The sequence below is a fragment of the Cyprinus carpio genome, chromosome A3, assembly GCF_018340385.1.
Source record: "Cyprinus carpio isolate SPL01 chromosome A3, ASM1834038v1, whole genome shotgun sequence".
In the NCBI taxonomy this organism is placed as follows: Eukaryota; Metazoa; Chordata; class Actinopteri; order Cypriniformes; family Cyprinidae; genus Cyprinus; species Cyprinus carpio.
In genome coordinates, this window is record NC_056574.1 from 24,561,017 (window position 1) to 24,584,155 (window position 23,139).

Sequence of the window (23,139 nt, forward strand, 5' to 3'; positions counted from 1 at the left end):
CCAGTGAGTCCTGCCCCCTCACGAACAGAGTGGTGGGTAAAGTGACTCCTCACCCTTCACCCCACCCCGCGGCTACACCTGGAAAAGGTTTGCTACTTCTGTACTGTTTGTGTTTATTTGTGTGGAACATGTGTGCCCCACCAAAGTAGACGGCTTTTTGTCCTTATCTCAGGAGAGACGAGGGAGGGATTGCGTCTAAGTGGATTTCTTGAGGAGCCGATGAAACACTTTGTATGCTGAGCAACGGGGTTTAAGACTTGTAATTGACTCATGCGGACCGAACGCCACCGATCAGCGCCATATATACATATAGGGGACGGACACCAGGACTCCTTGTTACAACAAAAGAGCAAGGATAACAACCTGAAATATTAAGCCAGCTTTGGTCAAACAATACTGCAATGAATTCCAAATTTATAACATTTAATAAAAACTTAAGGAATGTGACAGCCTGCCTCCAAAACATCCCTGTCCTGAGAACATAGTTCAACTTAGGTAACATCTACTTTGATAATATTGTTGATTAGTATACCTAAGATAACACGTGTACTTGAAGATGTGTGAAAACTATCATAATAGCCCATATAGGGCCCTATGAAATCCATTCTATTTATTTTTTTTCCAAATTCCGGGTTTTTTTTTTTTTTTTTTTTCGATTCCAATTTTTATTTTATTTTTTTCTTTTTTACTTTTTCTAGACTGTTTTAATGTTTCAATTAAATTGTAATGATCTAAAAGCATGTCTAATTAATTGAAATCATGAAACTTACACAATGTTTAACAAAAATAACAGGCCCTATGAAATGTTTTATTTTTTCTCAAATTCTTTTTTTTTTTTTATATATATAAAGATTAATCACCGATGCTAAAGTGCCCCTTTGGTCCGCAAAAAAAAAATAAAATAAAAAAAAATAAAGATTTTGGAAGCAGGCTGCATTTATTTGATCAAAAAGTATATAGCATTTATTTTATCAAAATGTATATATAAAAAGAGATTTTTATATATATATATATATATATATATATATATATATATATATATATATATATATATATATATATATATATATATATATATATATATATAGGCTATATAAGTCTGTACTGTCACTTCTGATCAATTTAATCTGGATAAATAAAAAAGAAAGAAAGAAAGAAAGTTACTGACCCAAATTTGTGTATATGTTTATATATTTGATTTTGTAAATGTAAGTTTTGACTGGTCAAGGTATGTTTTACTGTAGGGTGAGTTAGGGATTTAGCTGTCCTGGATTAACACATGAAAGACCCTTCTCAATCATGCTAATTACCATGTGGTTAATTGTTCAGTCCAGAGGGACATGTTCATGTCAGTAGATGAAATGCTAGTTTTGTTCTTCTTAGATGCATATTTTCTGTACTTTTCTGCAATGCTTATACCTACTGTGCATAGATACTGTGGGGAAAATGAAAAGGTAACCTCATATAATACTGAGTTTGTCAGCCTGAATGAAAAAGTAATTTCTAGAAATGCAATCACATTTAAGTGTAGCAGTATAACAATAAATCTTAGATCAGGAAACAGCTTCAAAAGGTTTAATCCATTGTGGAGCGGCGCCCCTCATCTGAGGGATAACAGAGTTCCTTTCATCTTTCACGGCCTACTTTGATTCTGGTGCTTGTTTTCAAGAGATAGAGGTATTTGTTTATATCAGAAACAGCAAATGTGGCAATTAAAGGTGGAAGGAGAATAAGAGTGGCCATATGACTGAGTTCCCAGACTTCACATTTGAGCATCCATGCGGAGGAGCCAGACAGTGATCCTCAGTGGCCCTCATTAGCCATATGAGTGTAGTGTGCTACGGATTAATGTCATACTCAGTCAGACAGGTTCTGACTGTAGGCTAAGAGTTTCAGTGCTTTGGTAGAGAACTAAGTCCTTGAACCGTGCCGCTAACCACCTCTGTCAAATTACATGGGTGTCCGAGAAATGACAATTTCTGGAAATTGAAAAGTGCCATTCTATGTATTCGTGAGCTGAGCAGAAAGGAACTGATCAGAGTGTGTGATGTTTGCATTGTCAGCAGTTCTTCAACATGTCTAAAGAGCAGTGAAGTGGTAACAGATTTGTGGGGGTAAAAATAGATTTGGTTTTGGTCAGAGATATCCGTTCTACCATAGTAAAAAACTTGATTTTGAGGGTATTTAAATATTGTGCTCTCTAAACTAGGACCTGATTTCAAAACAGTTTGCTTTTTTGTTCTGTGCAGATGTGACAGTTTCCATAAATGTTTCATGAGCTTCCCAAAAGATCTTTGCAACTTCTAAACAAATTACCTTTAGTGGGCATGTTTATGCGATATATATTAGACCTTTTGAAACAGTCTTTGTTTTTGCATACATCCGAGGTAAAGAGTAAATGTCTAGCAGAACTAGCAAACACAGCTGCTGCAGCAGTAAATGACTCATAAACTCTCTCAATTTCCTGCACACTGCAATTGACTGAAACGCTTCTCAAAACATTTGGGGAGCATTTAATCATAGTTCAGAGTTACTTTCCCACACCAAATTAATAAGTTGTTTCTCAAGCATTGTTTTAAAGGTCGTGACCGTAGTTTTATAATATTATGTATGTCAACGTTAATCCACATGATTTATGTATACTTAAAAAATCAATGGATATGGATTTAATGATTTTTGGATATGGATATGTTTGGGTATGGATATGTGACCAATGCAGCCTGAATTGTCATGAAATGCAAGAAAGCAAGCATAATATAATTCTGCATTAGATGAAAATATATGTTTTATCTTACATGCACTACTGTTCAAAGGTTTGGGGTTGGTAAGATTTTTTATGCTCACCAAGGCTGCATTTACTAGACGTCTTATTTATTTACCATCACCTTTTCTTCAATTTAATGCATCTTTGCTGAATAAAAGTTTAATCAAATTTGAAAAAAAAAAAAAAAAAAACATACTGACCCCAAACTTTTGAACAGTAGTGCATTTATTTTGGCACCCATGTTAGTATGTTAGTAACCCACATAAGCTGCATGGTGCTGAACCTATTTTTGAGCCATGCATAACATGATGGAATCAGCAAAAAAATTAAAATGTAAAAATGCTCTGAAAGCTATTTGCCATTATGATCTTTTGGAACATAGGCTTTTATGAAGTAGCATGGAATATTGGAATGATTTTATTTGATTTTGGAATAGCTTGATGCAGGTTCCATATGCAGTGACAGGCACAGTTTGGTTTTATAATTAATATTTATATATAAATGTATAATTTAATTGGCAAAATAGTCAATGTAGAATGTCAGAAATAATTTTATGATCTGTATAAAGCCACACCAACAAACACGAATCTGTTGCTGCATTTACGCTATTGCTTCTTCCATACATTTATATCAGGCTTTTATCATATTTGCAATGCTGGTATGCACTGACAAACTCCTAGCAGTATCAAAACCCAGAAGTGTCATGGTTTTCATCTTCCAGCTGCTATACTTTGAGCACAGACTGAGATGAATGATTTTAGACCGATTGTGCATATCAGCGAGCAGAATATCTGCTGTAGCAGAAAGCCCAAGTCTGTTGAACTTCTGATTTGCGGCCATCTACTGAAGCGGGGCAGTTACGTGAAGGTCTGTGCAGGTTAAGTCAGGCTCATTGGCTGGACAGTGGTTGACCTTTGACCTCACCCGCCTCGGGTCACAGATAAGGTGCTGTCAGGTATGTATTCTTCAGAAGCCAGTGTTAATGTCTGTAATCTGCTTTTAAAGAGGTGAAAAGGAGACTTTTCAACCCAGCGAGCCAATCATCTTGAAATCAGCAGTGGCACCTGTGGCTGCAGGACATGCATACCTGTGAGCATTTTGTCACTGCGGCTGACAGCGCTGCGCATTGTAATATTTTTTCAGATTTCCTTAGCGATCAACAAGATCAGCCCTCTCGCTCCCATTTTTCTGTTACCAACTTCGCATTGTCGCTGTTGAATTATTCAAGGGCTCTGACATCAACAGGAGATTAATATTTGTCATGCTCTCTGATACGGTGCAACTGACCAGAACAGCAAATGGAATCTGATCAAGGAGCGCAGAGCAGTGTATGAGAGCTTTCCCGCTGTGGAACGTGCCAGCCTGCACTCTATCCTCCCATCATACTCCTCCTTGCAGCTGCCTCCAGCCAAAACAGATAGAGGTGAGATGCAGCACAAATCACCAGAGTTTTTCCCCCAGTATCCAATTATATCCTCTGCAGAGATAGAGCGCTGTCTGTTCATGAGAAACCAGAGCGAACGTGTTGCAGGCGTTTTATTGTGTGCGGCTGGTTGCTTTCTCAAGACGTAATTCACCATCACAGAGGCTAATACCTGTGTTGACATTGCTAATTGATTGATCCCTTTGGGAGCTGCACCTAAAGCAAAGGGCTGATGGGCCGGCTGCCATCTAACCCTATCCAGAAATCTACTGGCTGACAGGCAGGAGAAAGCTAGCCTCTGCCCTCTTAGCTCCCATCATTCCTGTGACCTCCTAATCATTATCACCATCTACCGCATTGCGCTGACACAGTCAAGCATGACAAAGCAGCTGGGAGTAGAGGACTGTGAGCTTTAAAGACATAAGAGCCGTAAGTGGGGTCATCTGTGTGACGTAAGGAATCAGAAATTGGTGCCCAGGTGCAAGCAAGTCAGCCGGAGACCTGCTTTGATTCGGCTTGAATAAACTTGTGATTGTTTGGAACAATTGTTTGCGACCTGGTACAATGATTTGAAATAATAATATGTTTTAATTTTAAAAGTGTACTCAATCATGTTACAGTGTTTTTTCTTTTTTAACAATCTCTAGGATCTATTGCTCAATACTTATGCCACTTTTAGTTAATTTTCTATTGCTTTGGCACAAAATATATTAAATGAATATGTTTTTCAAATTACATGAATTATTTTCTCTCTCAGACACAACCACCACCAAATGTACCCACAGGTTAATATACACATTTATGTACTTTTTTCCCAGAAACTGATAAAATTAGATTCAAAACTGTTACGACCCCAGTGTGGGTAATATTGTGTGGGTTTGGTTGTCCTTTTGTTATCTGTTTTGTAGGTTGGAGTTGGAGTGAGTGACGTCATAATGACTGATGGTTTACACCTGTGCTAGAGCTGATGCCGGCACACTAAAGCAGCTCCCTTCAGTCGTGACGGGGGGGTGCTCTCCCCTCGTGCCATTTTGTTGTCTTGTTCCCGGTTTTTGGTTTATTCTTCTACTTTATTACTTTTACTTTAATAAATGTTATTCCTTTTGCATACAAACTTCAACGTGTCATTCCCTTCTTTGTCGCGGCTTGCGAGCCGGCCGTGACAAATGGGGCTCGTCCGCTCGTTTGTTAAAGAAATTCCTGTTATTTGTCGACATGGTTTAGAAGCGTTTTTTGTTGCTTTCAGTTATTTTGTAATGAACGTGGCACGTTCATTAACTGAACATAAAACCGGGAGAATGTTGTTTTTGATTAACGCTATTGTTTGGTAGGTCTTATTCGTCGTTTTGGAAGGAAATGCGCGTTGAATTTATTTGTTTTGAGGACTTATGTTGCTGTATTGTCAGTTAGCTGTTCTATGCCGTTTTTTAAGAGGTAAGTGATTTTGCAAATCTTATCGTGGGGAGATTATTGTTGATGTTTCCCTTGTTAGGGGTAGCTGCTTGGTCCCTTTTGGGAACAAGTAGGTAATGTAATTTTTGTTATTTTTTGTGTGGTGACCGTGAGTAGAGCAGTTGTCTCGGGAGCATGGCCGTGGTATGAGATAGTCGCCAGCTTGCTGGTTGCTTTTCTTGTACCAGCGGGAGTTGGTGCTTAAATACCCCTCGCCAGTAACCACACGAAGATTAGGGATGAGTTAGTTAGTTGTTTTTTTTTCTATAGATAGGGAAAGGGAATTTTTTCTTCTTTCCACGTGAGATTTTGTGAATCACTATATTAATTATAACGTATATTTTAGAGGCAGTATGTCTAATCTCGTAGAAGATTTTATTGTTTCCTCCCTCTGAAGCGTTACTTGAATTGTTCACAAAAGATCAGTTATTTAAGATTGCGGATCATTATGAAATCGAACTTGAAGATAAAAGATTAAAAGAGAGTACAATAAGAGAAACAATTAAAACAAAACTGATAGAACAAGCTATATTAATTGAAATGTCTGATACAGCTACTGCTAGTCAAAGCAAACCACCTGTCAACCTTTTAACTTTTGAACAACAAGAGAGGTTATTACTGTTACAGCTTGAACAGGAGCGTGTAAAATTAGAAATGGAGCGTGAGAGAAATAGAATCAAACAGACAGATATAGAGCTGCAGAAATATCGCTTGGATATGATAAGAGAAGGCAGAATGGATGATGGTTCAGATTATGCTCTTCAGGGTGCTTCTAAAATGGTTTGACACAGCGGGAAATTTGCGTTTGATGCCTAAATTTAGTGTGAGCGAGATCCGGATACATTTTTTACCTTGTTTGAACGGATTGCGGAAGCGAGAGGTTGGCCCAGTAAGGAACGTACACTACTTTTACAGTGCGTGTTTACTGGCAGGGCTCAGGAAGTCTATTCTTCTCTTCCAGTCTCAGACTGTAACGATTATGACATCGTAAAAGCAGCAGTTTTGAAATCGTACGAGTTAGTACCAGAAGCGTATAGACAAAAATTTAGAACATTGTCCAGAGGTGTTAATGTTGCTCATGTTGAGTTTGCTAGAGAGCTCAGTATTGCATTTAATCGCTGGTGTATGGCATCTGAGGTAACCACAGTTGAGGAGTTGACTGACTTAATTGTGCTGGAACAGTTTAAGAATTCTGTACCCGCTCGTATTGCAACGTATATAAATGAGCAGAAAGCGGATACAGCTGCTAAAGCTGCTGAATTAGCTGATGATTATGTGTTAACACACAAGAGTTTTGAGTTTCGGAAAGGGGACGAATTTTTTGAAAATAAGGGAGATCAAATGTCCAGAAATTCGTCTCTTATCTGTAATTACTGCCATGGTAAAGGCCACTGGAAAAATGAGTGCCCTGTGCTTAAAGCCAAGGGTAGAGGGGGAAAGGCTCTTCGCGTTAAACCAGCTGCTCTTGTGGCATCTGTGTTAAGTCCTGTTGATTCACTGGGTGAAGGATTTCCTAAATCGGGTAACCTTTTGGGAAATGGTGATTATGCGCCTTTTATCACCTATGGACATGTGTCGATGATTGAAACGGAGGTAAAAATTCCAGTAACAATATTAAGAGATACGGGAGCTTCGGAGTCTTTTATATTGGAGGATGTCTTGCCATTTTCATTTTTGAGTGACACTGGTACTAGTGTTCTTGTTAGAGGAATTGGGTTGGATGTGATGTCTGTTCCCTTACACAGAGTAACATTGTCATCTGAACTTGTGAGTGGTGAAGTGGTGATTGGAGTGCGTCCATCATTGCCCGTGGATGGTGTGGATATAATCATGGGGAATAATTTGGCAGGGGATAAGGTGTGGCCTGATACCTTTTCATCTCCTGTGGTTTTATCTGTTCCTCTTCCAGGTTCTGACGAGAGTCACAAAAATTATCCGGAAGTGTTTACTGCATGTGCGGTAACTCGTTCCATGACCTCCACTCAGCCAAGGGTAACCTCTGATTCTGCTGTAGTCAAACCATTCTCTTTGCCTGATAACTTTTCTGTTTCTCCTTCTGAGTTGGTCCAAGAGCAGCAACTTGATTCTTCTCTCCATCATTTGTTTGAGAGGGTGATGTCTCCTGAGGAAAATTAGAAATGTGGCTCATGGTTATTTTTTTTGCAGGATGGAATTTTGGTGAGAAAGTGGATTCCTCATGGTAGTGATTTTGCTGGGGATCCTATCATACAGGTGGTAGTTCCAGAGAAGTATCGCTCACTGGTATTGCAGATTTCCCATGATAAACTTGCAGGTCATTTAGGGGTAAAAAAGACCTATCACAGAATCCTTTGTCATTTTTTTTGGCCAAAATTGAAGAAGGATGTGTCACAGTATATCAAGACATGTCATACTTGTCAACTAACAGGCAAACCAAATCAGAAGATCAAACCTGCTCCATTGTTTCCTATTCCTGCTGTCAGTCCGCCATTTGAGCACCTGATTATTGATTGTGTAGGCCCGCTGCCTAGATCAAAGTCGGGTAGCATTTATTTGCTCACGGTGATGTGTGCCTCTACTCGATATCCTGCAGCATATCCTCTCCGTACGATCACTGCCAAATCAGTGGTGAAAGCCTTGACTCAGTTCATTTCCATTTTTGGCATTCCAAAGATTGTGCAGAGTGATCAAGGTTCTAATTTCACTTCTCATTTATTTTCTCAGGTCTTGAAACTGCTACACATTAAGCACAATAAAGCTAGTGCTTATCATGCTCAAAGCCAGGGGGCATTGGAGCGTTTCCATCAAACGCTGAAGTCTTTACTGCGTTCTTATTGTACAGAGATGGAAGGTGATTGGGAACAAGGATTGCCGTGGTTGATGTTGTCAGCACGTGAGGTATGCCAGGAAAGTACTGGGTTTAGTCCCAATGATTTGGTGTTTGGGGCACACAGTTCGGGGACCACTGGCTGTACTCAGAGACCAGTGGGTTTGAAAGTGCACCACCAAAAAAAACTTGCAAAGCTATGTGAATGACTTTAAGCGTAGATTATATGAGGCAGGTAAGGTGGCAAAAGAACAATTACATTCTTCGCAAAAGCGTATGAAGACAATTTTCGATCGACGAACTGAGGAACGGAAATTCATGCCTGGCGATCAGGTGTTGGCTCTGTTACCTGTGGAGGGCTCACCATTTCAAGCTCAGTTTACAGGTCCGTATGTGGTAGAAAACAAGTTACTGATTTAAACTATCTGATTGCCACTCCTGAGAGAAGAAAATCCACCCAGTTGTGTCATGTTAATTTGTTGAAGCCCTACTATTGCCGTTCTCACAAGATGTCAAACGATGAGGTGAAACCTGCATTAGTAGTTGGGAGGATTTTCGCTTGATGGGGGAGGGAGTAGATGAGGGAGTTTCTTTTCCAGAGGATACAGTACTATTGGGACGTCTAAAAAATTCAGAGACTCTTAAAAATGTGCATAAAATGTTGGCCCATTTGCCGGATGATAAATGTGGTGATTTGATTGATATTATTAATCATCATGTTTCTTTATTTGGGATGTACCTTCGCGTACACATTGGTTGGAGCACGATATTGATGTTGGGGATTCAGAGCCCATTCGCCAGAATTTTTATCGGTGTCCCCAAATAAACTCCTGCATCTTAACACTGAAGTTCAGTATATGCTGGATCATGATATTGCACGACCTTCATTTTCCAGTTGGGCATCTCCCTGCTTGCTTGTAAATAAATCTGATGGTACTTATCGGTTTTTTGGCACAGACTATCGTAGAATAAATAGAGTAACAAAACCAGACTCATTTCCACTGCCTCGTATTGAGGATTGTGTTGATCGGGTTGGGTCGGGCAAAATTTGTAAGCAAGTTCGATCTGCTTAAAGGCTATTGGCAAGTTCCATTGACCAAAAGAGCTCAAGAGATTTCCACTTTTATTACATCAGAGGGGTTATTCTCCTATAACGTTATGAGTTTTGGCCTGAGGAATGCGCCTGCAACCTTTCAGCGACTTATGAATAGGGTTGTTTCTGGGTTAGAGGGAGTGGCCGTCTATCTAGACGATGTAGTAGTTTTCAGTGATTCATGGGAGCAGCACTTGGAACATGTTGCAGACCTGTTCTCTCAGTTTGAAGAGGCTGGCCTGACCGTCAATCTGGCTAAATGCGAGTTTTGCCAAGGCCACTGTGACTTATCTAGGTAAGGTAGTGGGACAAGGATGTGTGCGACCAGTTCGGGCCAAGGTTGAGGCCATTGATCAATTTCCTTCTCCTACTACTAAGAAGGAGTTGATGCGGTTTTTTGGGGTTAGGGGGTTACTATCGGGGATTTTGCAGGAATTTTTCTACCGTGGTAGCCCCCCCTCACTGATCTGTTGAAAGCAAAGGCAGCTTTTGTTTGGACATCTGCCTGTCAGGTTGCTTTTCAGGCAGCTAAATCACTGCTTACTTCCACTCCTGTGCTGGCAGCGCCTCGTTTGATCGTTCTTTTCAGGTATGTGTGGATGCTAGCAATGTGGGTGCTGGAGCGGTGTTGTTACAGGCTGATGAGGAAGGAATTCAACGTCCCGTTAGCTACTTCTCAAAAAAGTTTAATTCTTATCAGTTGAATTACTCTGTGGTTGAAAAGGAGACATTAGCTTTGATTTGGGCTTTGCAGCACTTCGAAGTGTATGTGGGATCCGTGTCAGACCCATTGGTTGTGTATACGGACCACAACCCGCTTGTCTATTTACATTCTTTGCGGTGCCCAAATCAACGATTGACTCGTTGGTGTCTTTTCTTGCAGTCATATGCACTTGACATCCGGCATATCAAGGGGACTGACAATGTGGTAGCTGACGCATTGTCTAGAGCTCCTTATTCCTTTTAACTGATTGACTAACTATGTTTTGTTTTGCTCTACTTGTCTTTCTTAAATTGCTTCCACAGGGCCCGTGGTTGCTGAGGATATTGGAGAGTATTACAGAGTGGTGGGTCTTTCCAGTTTGGGAGTTATTGGGTGACGGGGTTTATATGTCCACCCTTTTTTTTTTTTTATGGGGGGGGGTGTTACGACCCCAGTGTGGGGTCATATTGTGTGGGTTTGGTTGTCCTTTTGTTATCTGTTTTGTAGGTTGGAGTTGGAGTGAGTGACGTCATAATGACTGATGGTTTAAACCTGTGCTAGAGCTGATGCCGGCACACTAAAGCAGCTCCCTTCAGTCGTGACGGGGGGTGCTCTCCCCTCGTGCCATTTTGTTGTCTTGTTCCCGTTTTTGGTTTATTCTTCTACTTTATTACTTTTACTTTAATAAATGTTATTCAACGTGTCATTCCCTTCTTTGTCGCCTATATCTATACAGCCATAACACCACTAAAATATAACTCAAAACTATAAATAATGCAAAGCTGAATAAGACAGAAATTTGCTATATTTCTAGAGTTATAATGTATTGAAATATACTCTATCCATCTATTTAAAAAAAATAAATAAATAAAATACTATTAAACAATTAGATTTAGCTGAACCTACACAGTTGCTAGTATTTTGGTGTCATTACAGTTTATATACAAAAATGGATATCTTAGGAATTATTTGTGCTGTAATGTAAACATGGACCATTGAATACTAAACAGTAGAAAGCTGACATTTTTGTTTTGTAAAGAAATGTAAAAAAAAAAAAAAAAAAAAAAAAAAACTTGCATAATGCTATCAGTTGTTAGTGTTAATAGTCAGTGTTTTATGAGTGACAAAGTGTGTTTATTTAGTGACGAGCTTTGCTAGTGTTATGGAAGAATAACTTGATTTGAGATTTGTATAAAGTGTTTTGGTAGTTTTTGTGCATTTGATGTGAGATTTACACTTTTAAATTCGCAGTTGATTTTTGTTTTTATTGAATATTTTCTGACTTGTTCTTTAGAATTTATTGATGCAATGTATATTTCAGTTAATCTGCATTATGCATAATTACCTCAGCTACTTCTACAGCAAAATTTAAGAAACTCTTAAGGCCAATTGGGCAATGTGATGTCCTCGTCACAGAATTAAGCATGATGCAATGTAACCTGTGCAGGGGTAACTAGATAACTTATAATGGCTGAATTCCAGTTCTTACTGTGGGCTCCACACCAAAGCATGCATGACAGATGTTCAGCGTCATGTCACTGTCAGACAAAATAACAAGTATTTTGTCAGCCACCCAGGCAGTTTTGAAATAGCTCTGCTGTGAGGGCATGCTGTTCTCTTAGAAAGACATATGTTTAAATGCATTGGTATAATATGCTTCAGATGATCACATGATCCCTGTTGTAATGATATATATTTAGATTTTTTTAATGCATATTTAGAATATGGACCAATGAGAGTAGGCTATATTTACATACATGTAATACATGCATATAAATGACTATTTGTATACATGCATGTGTATAACATTTATAGATGTATAAATATTTTATATATAAGTAATGAATTTTACAGTGTTACAAAAGTTATTTAGAACTTTCTATCCATTAAAGAATCATGGAAGAAAATCACAGTTTCCACAAAATATTATTATCAAATGTTTTCAATTTCAACATTTGATAATAATAAGGAATGTTTCTTGAGCAGCAAATCAGAATGTTAGTAGGATCATGTGACACTGAAGACTGGAGTAATGGCTGCTGAAAAGCTAGCTTTGCCAATTACATTTTGAAATATATTAAAACAGAAAACAGGTATTTTAAATTGTGATAATAGTTCACAATATTACTGTTTTTACTATATTTTAATCAAATAAATGAATCCTTGGGGTGCATAAAATCCTTCTTTCAATTTTTTTTGAATTGTATAGAGTGGGTGTGTGTGGGTGGGTGTGTGTGTGTGTAACTGTGTATCATATCAGACAAACATCAAAACTGTGTGTGTGTGTATATATATATATACACACACGTGTTCTTCTGGTGCTTATTTGATATGCATTCTAAATTAGCAAAATAGATCAAAGATACATAAAATTCCAAACGAAATACTGAACAACCAAAACAAAGTAAAATAATCCAATTAAATTTCAAAAGAGGATTATATTTTAAACCAGGATTATTTCTTCGAATCACTTGATGATTTTGAAACATAAACATCTTAACTGGAGATTGTTCAGTGACTTTCATCTAATCTTTTCTCTTGGTAAAAAGCTCATTGCTGCCATCTGCTGGTGAAAGGCATAGTGTTGTGCATTGCATAGTACATTTAAATCCGAGACTATTAAACAGGATTGAATATAGCGTTATTGATGATTTGTTTGATAATGCATATGCACTGTGATGCCACATCTTGACACCACATCATGTGATGGAGAGGGGGCAATCTGTGGGCAATCACTTACTGATTTGTTTTTCGATGTATACATAAATATCATGCTCTTACTAAATGGAATTCGAATATCAAAGCCACTCTAAAACGCTACAATTATGCATGCATTACAGCACATTTTACCATAAAGGAACAGCTCTCTGTGTAGAGAAGTAGGGAATGGGGAGGAGGGGGTATAGTGTGGGCAAAGAATTTCACTTTAACTGGATCCACAGCACAGTCAGACAGGTTGATAGATGAGCAGGTACCCAGGCTTGGTGTAGAGCACAGAGGGCATCTCTTCAGAGACGTGGGGGTAGGTAAGACCTAGTTGGGGTGTGTGGCATGAGCCTGAAAGCATAAATGATTTGTTGTCTTAGGAAGCAAAATGCATTTTTGATAAGCAAAGCTAAAGGAACGCGGCACCTGTCACAACCTCAACAAACACCTTCATTCACTCCAGAAGAAGAATAGCTTGCATTCAATCTTTCAGCTTCTATTTGAAATAGTCATTTGTAGAGAAGAACTAAAACTAAACTTTGAGCTAAAATCATGCATTGTGAAAGTCTTTGATGTAATCAGGAATTTTTTTTATCTTATTTTCCAGTAAAAATTGTTGAAACAAAATTTTTGGAAAAAGACTTTATTTTACAAAATTGCATTAAACGTTTTTGTATATTAAAATATTATGATCTTGTATAAAAATTATATAAGTTATTTTGAATTAATATTTCTCACCTCATTGGTATACAGTGTTATCATGTTTTAAGCATAAAATTAAATAAAATATATATATATATATATATATATATATATATATATATATATATATATATATATATATATATATATATATATATATATATATATATATGGATGAAGAAACAAATCCAAGATATTAAAAAAAAACTAATCTTATTATAAACAAATTAACTTTTCTAGTAAATTTTGATTAGATTTTTATTTTTATTTTTGAAAACATCAAATTTTACAAGGATCCATTAAAGTTAATGAATTAACTAACATTTAACAATGAGCAATACATTTGTTACAGTATTTGTTAATCTTTGTTAATGATAGTAAATTAAAATACAAATGTTCATTATTAGATAATATTACCAGATACAACCATTTTTTAACTGTATTAATAAATGGTAAAATTAACACTAAAATACATGCTCTACAAGTATTTTCCATTGTTCGTTCATGTCAACTAACATAGTTAACAAATGGAACCTTATTGTAAAGTGTTACCAAATAATATTATTTTTAGTGTGCCAGTGATATTTGCATCAACAGGAACACAAAAGGTGTAAATACGAAACATAATGGCCTGAACATGAGACAGTGGTATCACATTCACACTGTGATATGTAATATTGACATCCTTCTCTTGTATGATTACCTGCAGACTGATGTGACAGCGACAATGACAGCACAGCAGAAGCTGAGAGGCAATCACCAAGCCAAAGGTAACATCCTTTCACCCACTCTAATTAAATGCCATTGTCATGTCAGCAGGGATCCAATCTGCAACATACACACGACATGTCCACCTCTCACTGTGAAAGACCGCAAAAAAATAAAACAAATTTCACCTGCATCATCTGCATTATGCTTAATATAGGCTGTCTGTGTTATAATTGATGATCGGCCATCACAGTCCATTTTTTTCTTTAAAGAATTCTATTTTTCATGAAGACAGAGACAAAATGTTTGACATTTGTGGCTCAGCTGCATGGCTACACTAAATAACAGTCTTATTTTTCTTCTCATGTCCAGTTGTTTTTTACATTTGTCAGTGTTTAAACAATATTACAAAACCATTTGTGTGCAACTCCATAGACAATTCTACTGCTGCATATTGACAAAACACAGCTCTTTTAAGCAAAGTATTACATAAAATACAGATCACAGAAGATGCTGTTAAAATGGAAGTTTTCTAGATCTTTTCCCCCCTGTAGATTTCAAAGCAATTGGAGAACTTTAACAAAAGGAGGAAGTTAACTAAGTGGGAGCAGTCAGCGGAAAGCAGTTCTTTCTCATGAATTTCTGAACACTTTTGACGAGTGTGGGCGTTATGCTCCTGAAGGAGTATCGCATATGCATGCCTCTATCGGCGGAGGAGTAAGGTCTCGACCTTTATTTGAAGAGAAAGCGAAAACTGTCGTGCTGCAATTAAGTTCTCAACAGGCTGTTGCTTCCCCTCCTAAATGTCAATTAACCAAAGTTCAGAGGAAATCAAAGAATGCAGTGAATTTCAAGAAGGTGATAGTTGAGAGTCATACATTTTTTTGTATTATTATTGAATAAATCTATCCTATCTGTGCGGTCTTGGTAGGTTGTTTTTTCTTAGCTTCTAAGGTTCTTTAATATGAGGTCATAGATCATATTTGAGATGTGGAAGATTTCACAGCAATCATAACCTTCCCAAGGTCTGCAGATCTCAGGAATGCTATATTTTTAAAGGTCATCTTCTGAAGCAGCAACAAAATATATGCATTACTGCAAAATGAGGAGCTGTGTTTTAGTGTCCTTGGAATAGGGCATGTCAGCTATATACAATCTATAAACACAGCCATCAGGAAAAGGACACTGAGAAGATTGCTGAGGTCCTGCAGAATGAGACCCTAAGCACTGATACTGTCGGCCAAAATATACTTTCATATTTTCTACTCTCATTTCATATATATATATATATATATATATATATTTATATATATATATATATATATATATATATATATATATATATATATATATGCTTTTATTCATGAATGATGCAAAAAACTGGTCAAAAGTGCCAGCAAAGACTTTTATGTTACAAAATAAATGTGTTCTTTGAACTATTCATAAAAAAATCCTGAAAAAAAAAAAAAATCATATTAAGCAGCACAAATGTTTTCATCATGACATAATCATATAAAGTAAATATAACATGATAATAAGAAGAAATTTTCTTGATCATCAAATCAACATATTAGAATGATTTCTAAAAGATTGTGACACTGAAGACTGGAGTAAAAAGCTGAACTTTGTCATCACTCAATTTAAAATATAAATAGGCTACATTTACATTTAAATATATTTAAATTGTAAATCGTTATTTAAAATTATAATAATGTTTCAAAATATTTCTTCTTTTACTGTATTTTTCACCAAATAAATACAACCTTGGTGATTGGTGGTTTCCTGAAAAAATAACAATAAAAATCACCAGTCCCATTAAATGATTGTGTGTGTGTGTGTGTGTGTGTGTGTGTGTGTGTGTGTGTGTGTGTGTGTGTGTGTGTGTGTGTGTGTGTGTGTGTGTGTGTGTGTGTGTGTGTGTGTGTGTGTCTAGTATACCCCAGTTGTCATGGTAAAATCTTTCTCTGCAACAAGATAAGGGCAGGTCTCCATGAGTGATGGTGCTTCCATCTTAAGTGTTTAGTTAACATGTGAGCGGTGGAAAGTTCAATCCACAATGGGGTCAAGCCCTGTTATGCTAGAAAATATGATGCGTTCCGATAACAGGTCCCCAATTTATCGTTGGAGTAAAATATGCAATGGAAGAAAGACTATCTGTTTTCACCTGCCACCAGACTCTTAAATCCATTTACTCCTATAACTGCCGTAATTAGACCTCTTATCAGGATTATAGCCATTAGCCTTTGACAAGGAGGGCTTTAACGGCAATTAACTTGGAAATAATTGACCATACTATAATTGGTTTCATTCTCACAAAGAAGAGGGGAAGTCCCCAGACAATGTTTTGCCTTCTTTTTCTTGCTTTTACGATTGTGAGCGAAAATGTAGATTTGCATGCGCCTGCTTTGCACCGCCGTCGACTTAAACTGTTTCCTTGGGCTGATTCCTCACCACCTACTCAACTGTTTCATTAAGTAGAAACATTTTTAGTCGAGCTGCCTTTGTTGCCAGGCAACCTCCTCGGTCATTTTGTTTTAGTTATGTTCATGAGCTATTAAAGCATACGAACCAAATCTCAAAGCATGCTATTTTTAACCTGCTTTTCCACTTGAGCGTATGCAGCGTGTAATGAAGTGTATTGTTAATAACCAGCTACGGCCAAGCTCTCTATCATAGGCTATGTCGAGAAGGACTTGCGAGCGAGGGCTGTGATTAGGCCAGGGGATATGTAAATCGCACAATCCCTGGATTAAAATGCACATTTGATTCAGAAAAACGTGCCGTGGAGATAGTGTCAAAGGCAGAGAATAAAAAAGCGAACGCATACTTTAAATATAGATTCAGTGCTGCCGTCTGCATTTTTAAGGTCAGTGGGAAATAAGCATTCAGTAGCGTTCCTCTGTTGCCGTTTCATTACAGCTGGAACAAGCGCTGTTTGAGCGAGGCAGTGCTGCAATACCTGAAGCGGTGAAATAAACAAAAGCAGATACGGACTGAATATTTGAAGGCCTTTACACTGCAGTCGGTAACCCTGTGTGTGCTAGACGTCTTTGTTAATCGCAATTCCCCAGATAAGCAATGTGTGAAGAGGCATGAGGTATTACTAGGGAGCGAAATTGAATAACAGCCTCTGCATTTCTAAACAAATTTGAGACGCAGGTCTATGTTGAAAGTGCCCTCAAGCATCTGCCATCCAGTGCTAATTGGCAACATTTTCAAGGGACCCCGGAGAGGGATTTACCTTGCTGTTAATTGGAGAGAAGTTGGATCGATCACTAGTTCTTCTTCTGTATAAAGGATCTCCCATGTTGCTGTCATTCCTCATCATGAAGCAGATTGGACAGGAGGGGATGAGCTGGGCAACGGTAGGAATGTAATTGGGTTTCTTCTGTGGCACTGCAGAAGTTTTGCGGCTGACAGGGAATCTTTTGTCTGTGGCCTGCAGCTATGGTGTCAGAAGGTCCATCCAAGCCTGAACGCTTTGTTACTCAGACTCCTCTGGAACTTTCTCACACACTTTGCTCTGTAAATATACCGACCCTTCCATGGGATTTGAATGCTGTATTCAGAGTCCCAAGGACATGCTGAGATGTCACTGTCTGGGCGTTATTGCTATGGAGTAATAAATACATATGAAATTCCAGCTGATGCTCATGCTTTGTATGTGCTACATCCTAGAAAAGGCTAGAAATGTCTTTGTAAGTCACTGTAACATTAACATTGAGTGTCACTGTTTGTTTTTTATTCAGAACAAACATGCATACAAATGTACTGTATATGTGCATCGCACTTTGGCCACCACCACTTTATTTTCTGTATAAAGAATGCAGCATATGAGCATACAGCAGCATTTTCCTTTTATTAGTGCATCAAAAGCTTTACAAAAGGGTCATATAATATATATTTTTAAAAGAAGTATACATATTTTAAAGACATCTCAAGCTCATCAAGGATGCATTTATTTGGTAAATATTACAGTAAAAATGTTAATATTGTGAAATATTATAAATTTAAAAAATAACAAATAATGCCTGTTGTTGTTATTTAAATTATTTCAATTTAAAAAAACAAACAAATTTTGTTTATAGTATTACCCATAACTAATGTATGATTTTTTGTAAGCTAAAAATTGTTAATGTTTTCTATTATTTTGAGTTGTATGCAATGTCTAATTGCTATTTCTTTAGCCATAGTCAGACCTCAGTGAACAAAAGTTTTCAATGCACATTTAAACCACAGTTGAGAATTATGTGCAAGTGATCAGTCCTTTGTTTGAGACACAGATGTCATCCACGTTTTTTTGTTTCAAAATTTCAAAAAGTCAAATCACATGTGACATGATAACATGTCAGCAGTGCCCCACAGATCTCTGTTGAAGAAAAAGCTAAATCTGATATGACTGTGGACTATATGACTGAGACGCATTCTGTAGGTTGGATCCCACAGAGGCACTGTAAAATTTCAGAGCTGCTGCCCAGAAATCCAGACTTATTAGCGGTAGCCTTGCTTGGTTGATTCATATAAAAAGCCTGAGGCCTTATATCAGAGAGATGCAGTTTTGTTCAAGATATCTTCAAGAAAGAGTAATTTTCCCCCAGCTCCCTCCTTCCACCTCAGACTTTCTGAAGTGTATCACGATACACTGATCCCACTAGACATGAGAGACGGTACTTAATTTATTGCGGATTCAATATTCACTGAGTAATTTACTGATATGTTTCATTTTTTTCAAATGTCAAAACAAGATAAGCCTTTCTAGGGTGAAAACTAATTTAGATGTGGATTGACTCTCAGTGTCTCAGACAATAGGTTCCTACGCCAATAGACAGGAGAAACAATTAATATCACTGTCTCAGTTTGACTCCTTCTGTGTTAAATCTGGTAGGAAAAGGCTGTTTATTTCTGATAGACATGACTTCAGTTAGGGTATCATTTGTGCTTTCAAATCTCTTCTGTATTATTGCTGTATTAAGCATAAAACATATACGGCAATTATTGCAGTTGTAAAAAAAAAATCATTAAATCCTTGCATAATTATAAGGTTTAACTCATGCTTAGGATCTAAAGGACTGAATGAAGATGATCATGTGCTTAAATCCTCGTGGGAAAAAAGTGCAATTAAGCGTACAGAGTACTTATTATCAACAGAACATGCTTTCAGAGTTCCTACCTACAGTACACTTCAATGTGCATTTAATGTATTATTTTGGAACAGTGTATTGCAACCTCATTTTATTTAAATATGTAATTAGGGTTAAATTCAGCATTGAGTTTAACTTCCATGTCTATTTCTCAGCCTGCATTAAAGACACTTAAGTTACACATGTAATTTTATACCAGCTTCTAATGCACTTGAAATATATCCAAAGTATAATGTTGGATATACTGACAAACATATCTGATATACTTTGATGCAGTTTAAAATACCAGTTGTAACTAAAATGCACTTTACTGTAACTAAATACTGTATGCTGAAACTTCATCTGATATAGATTATATTATCCTCTTGAATGTATTTAAAGATGCTCATGCAAATAAGTTCAAAGCCCTTTTTAAGTACATTTAACAGTGTATGTTTTATGATATTAGACAGTTAATCTTCCTTTAAAGTATACTTCCTGAAGCAGTGTTAGAAATGTTGTCAATTAAACTGTACTTTTTCTTTAAATAGAACTTCTAATTTGACATTAACTTGAAGGGATACTTCACCTCAAAATTTAAATTTTGTCATTATTCACTTACCCCCATGTCGTTCCAAATCTGTAAAAGCTTAAAGATATTTTGGATGAAAACCGGGAGGCTTGTGACTGTCCCATAGACTGTCAAGTAAAATACACTGTCAAGGTCCAGAAAAGTATGAAAGACATCGTCGGAATAGTCCATCTGCCATCAGTGGTTCAACCGTAATGTTATGAAGCGACAACAATACTTTTTGTATGCGAATAAAACCAAAATATCGACTTTATTCAACAATTTGTCTCCTCTGTGTTTTAAGCTTAATCTTAATTTTGATAATTTTTAAGAAAACAAGACTCATAAAGAAAACAAAACTCATAAACAGGTCTACAGAAGAGCATTGAGTGGCCAAAAAATGAACAAATTTTTATGGCATCATTTGATCTGATCTTTTGTCATTTTGCTTGTATCTTGATTTAAGAATGTTTAAACATTTGTACAGGAAATGAGACAAAAACACTAAAGAAATCAGTGTGCACAAGGGTAGTCTTCATTTGGACTCATAATGTGTTTTTTGTATGTGTATGTTTTAGCTCTTAGACAGACAGTCATGATAAAGACGACACAGTTGTGTTGTTGAAGCTGTATAATGTTGAGGGTGGGTTAATGGTGTGGTTCCCCTCAGCCATTGAGCTGCTCCGGGGGACCGAATGTGGAATTGTCCTTCTATAAATCACTTTGGATAAAAGTGTCAGCTAACTGACAGATTTCACAAATGCATACTTATCATCTCAGAACAACCTTACCTACCAAGATCCCATATTTAACACTCCATTTAAAATGTTACTGCATATTACAGCTGCGATTTGAAGGTGTGATGAGTTTAATGACACACCGTCTCAGTATTGGCAGGCACATAAAAAGACCGCTTTCTAATCTCTGTATACTCGCAGGCTCGGTTAGCACACTAAATGTGTCCCCGGGGCCCATCGCTTTTCAGGTCCCCACTTGCAGGATGGCAGAGCTTATTTATGAGAGCCAGTGTGTCCAAACATAATCACTGCTGGGAGGCATCTTATTTCATGAGAGCCTGCACCTTGAGCATTTGACGCCCCACTTTTGGATGACAGGGGTAAAGAAGCCATTCCCATGCAAGCACTTGAGCATCTCAACAGCCTTCTGATTGATGACTATAGATGAAATTTTCCTCTCCAGATGCACCTTGAGCATTTGAATTCGGTCTGAAACTGCCAGAGAGTTCCTAAATTTGAAGTCGATACCAGTGTAGAGGAGAGTTTGCCTTTTGGTCAGCTCTTTAAAGTCAACAAGAACAGCTCAACAACAGGCAGTCTGAATGTTTTGTCCTGACAGCTGGTTGATAGAGTCTAGAAGATGAAAAGAACAAGGTTGTCGATAACTCATAAACAGGTCTAAAGAGAGCTTTAGAGTTGAGTGGCCATAAAATGAACACACGTGGTGCATTGTTTGATCTGATTTTCATTGTTTTAATGCTTTAATGCATTTTAATGAGTGGTCTTATTACACATAGAACAGTAGGATAATTTAGGCTCTTATTCACCCGAGTTTGTTTAATCACATCTATTTCATTTTATCTTCATTCACAGGTAAATAAGAATTATAATACATTATAAGGTTCTATATGATAACATCAGTTAATGGAATAGATAAAATTTAATAGGTTATCATTTAATGTTATTTTTGTACCATTTTTGTTTTAGTATCATTTGCTTAATGTTTCACTTAATCTTAATGTTTTATTTATAGTATATAGTTTTTATTCAACTATTTTTCTTCCAGTTTTTTATGTTATATTAAAATATTTTATTTTATGTTTACTTTATCATTAATAAGTAACAATACGTACTATAAGTAACCAAATTTTCAAAAATGTTTTTAGTTTTAGTTGTATATAATAACCCTGTTTTGTTTGTATACTAATACTTTTTAACATTTCAATTTGTTTGTTATTACTTGGCTCTCTACAATACTCAATTCTGATTGGTCAGTTGTGGTATTTTCTAATATTTGTCTTTCATGGCAAGGGTGTATATCAGTTCATTTAAAGCATCTGCTGTCATTGACTACAGTGAAAATACCTCACTTCAGTATTAATATTACTGTAAGACTGTAGCTGTGTTCTGCTTATTGCTAGGCCAGTTGCTTTGTATGTTGTAATAGACTATTTTATCATGCTGGAAGCTATAAGAAAATATACAGGTAAAGTTATAAAATAACTGAAATGTTTCATGTCCACATAAACAATGAATAATAGTATATAAATAAGCATTGACCTAGATATATAAATACTGTAAAACAGTTGCTGTTCAGTTTCAGTTCATGCATTAACTAATGTTAATGAATTGAATCGTATTGTAAAGTGTTATCAGAATTACTATAATTTGTTTTGTTTTATTGGTTTTAAAATCATTACATTATTACGTGAGAGCATACAGTATGTTTCAATTAGGCAGCATGCTTGTGGATTAGTCAGATGGCTCTGCTGTTTTCCCTGGTTTTGGAATAAGCTTTTCATCCTTGTGTAACTTCAAATTGGTTGGAGATTAGAAATATGCATATACTGTATGAAAAAAACAAGATTCTGCTTATTTTTCTGCCCGTTACGGCACAGGGTTTCAAGTTGTTTAAACATGTTTCTACAGTGCTTTGTTCAAACCTGACTAACTCTGTTGTGTTGTGTTATCCAGTGCTTGGCTTCTAAGAGAAGCCCTCTCATTCTCCAGAAACTGTTGCCATTTCTCAGTTTGGTTCTCGTTGCAGCTTGCTGTTTGGAGTGCACACCGGCTGTGTCTGGGCAGGAGTCAAGCAGAATGATGCAAAGGCTTTTTGGAGATTTATTCCAGCAACACCACTGCTGAGTCAAGAGGGTCTCCCTGAGTTCTGACACACACATGCTGGTCATCCATTTACAGACTAATGTCTCCTGGCTTTCTCATCCACTGGTTTTGGAATCTTTGTATTTAAAGCTGAAGTATGTCACTTCTGTGCCATGAGCAGTTTACAAAGGTAAAAGCAAAAATAAAGGGCCTCATTCAGTAATAATTCAGTAATATATGTGTATTTATGT

At 36.9% G+C, this 23,139-nt stretch overlaps 1 long non-coding RNA gene across 1 annotated transcript; it reads left to right on the plus strand.

Annotated features, from left to right (window-relative positions):
* Positions 1-9: 9 nt before the first annotated feature.
* LOC122137656 lies at positions 10-23,139 on the plus strand. The gene is made up of 3 exons (XR_006154996.1): positions 10-87; positions 14,359-14,419; positions 22,833-23,139. It is a non-coding gene; the product is annotated as an uncharacterized LOC122137656 (long non-coding RNA).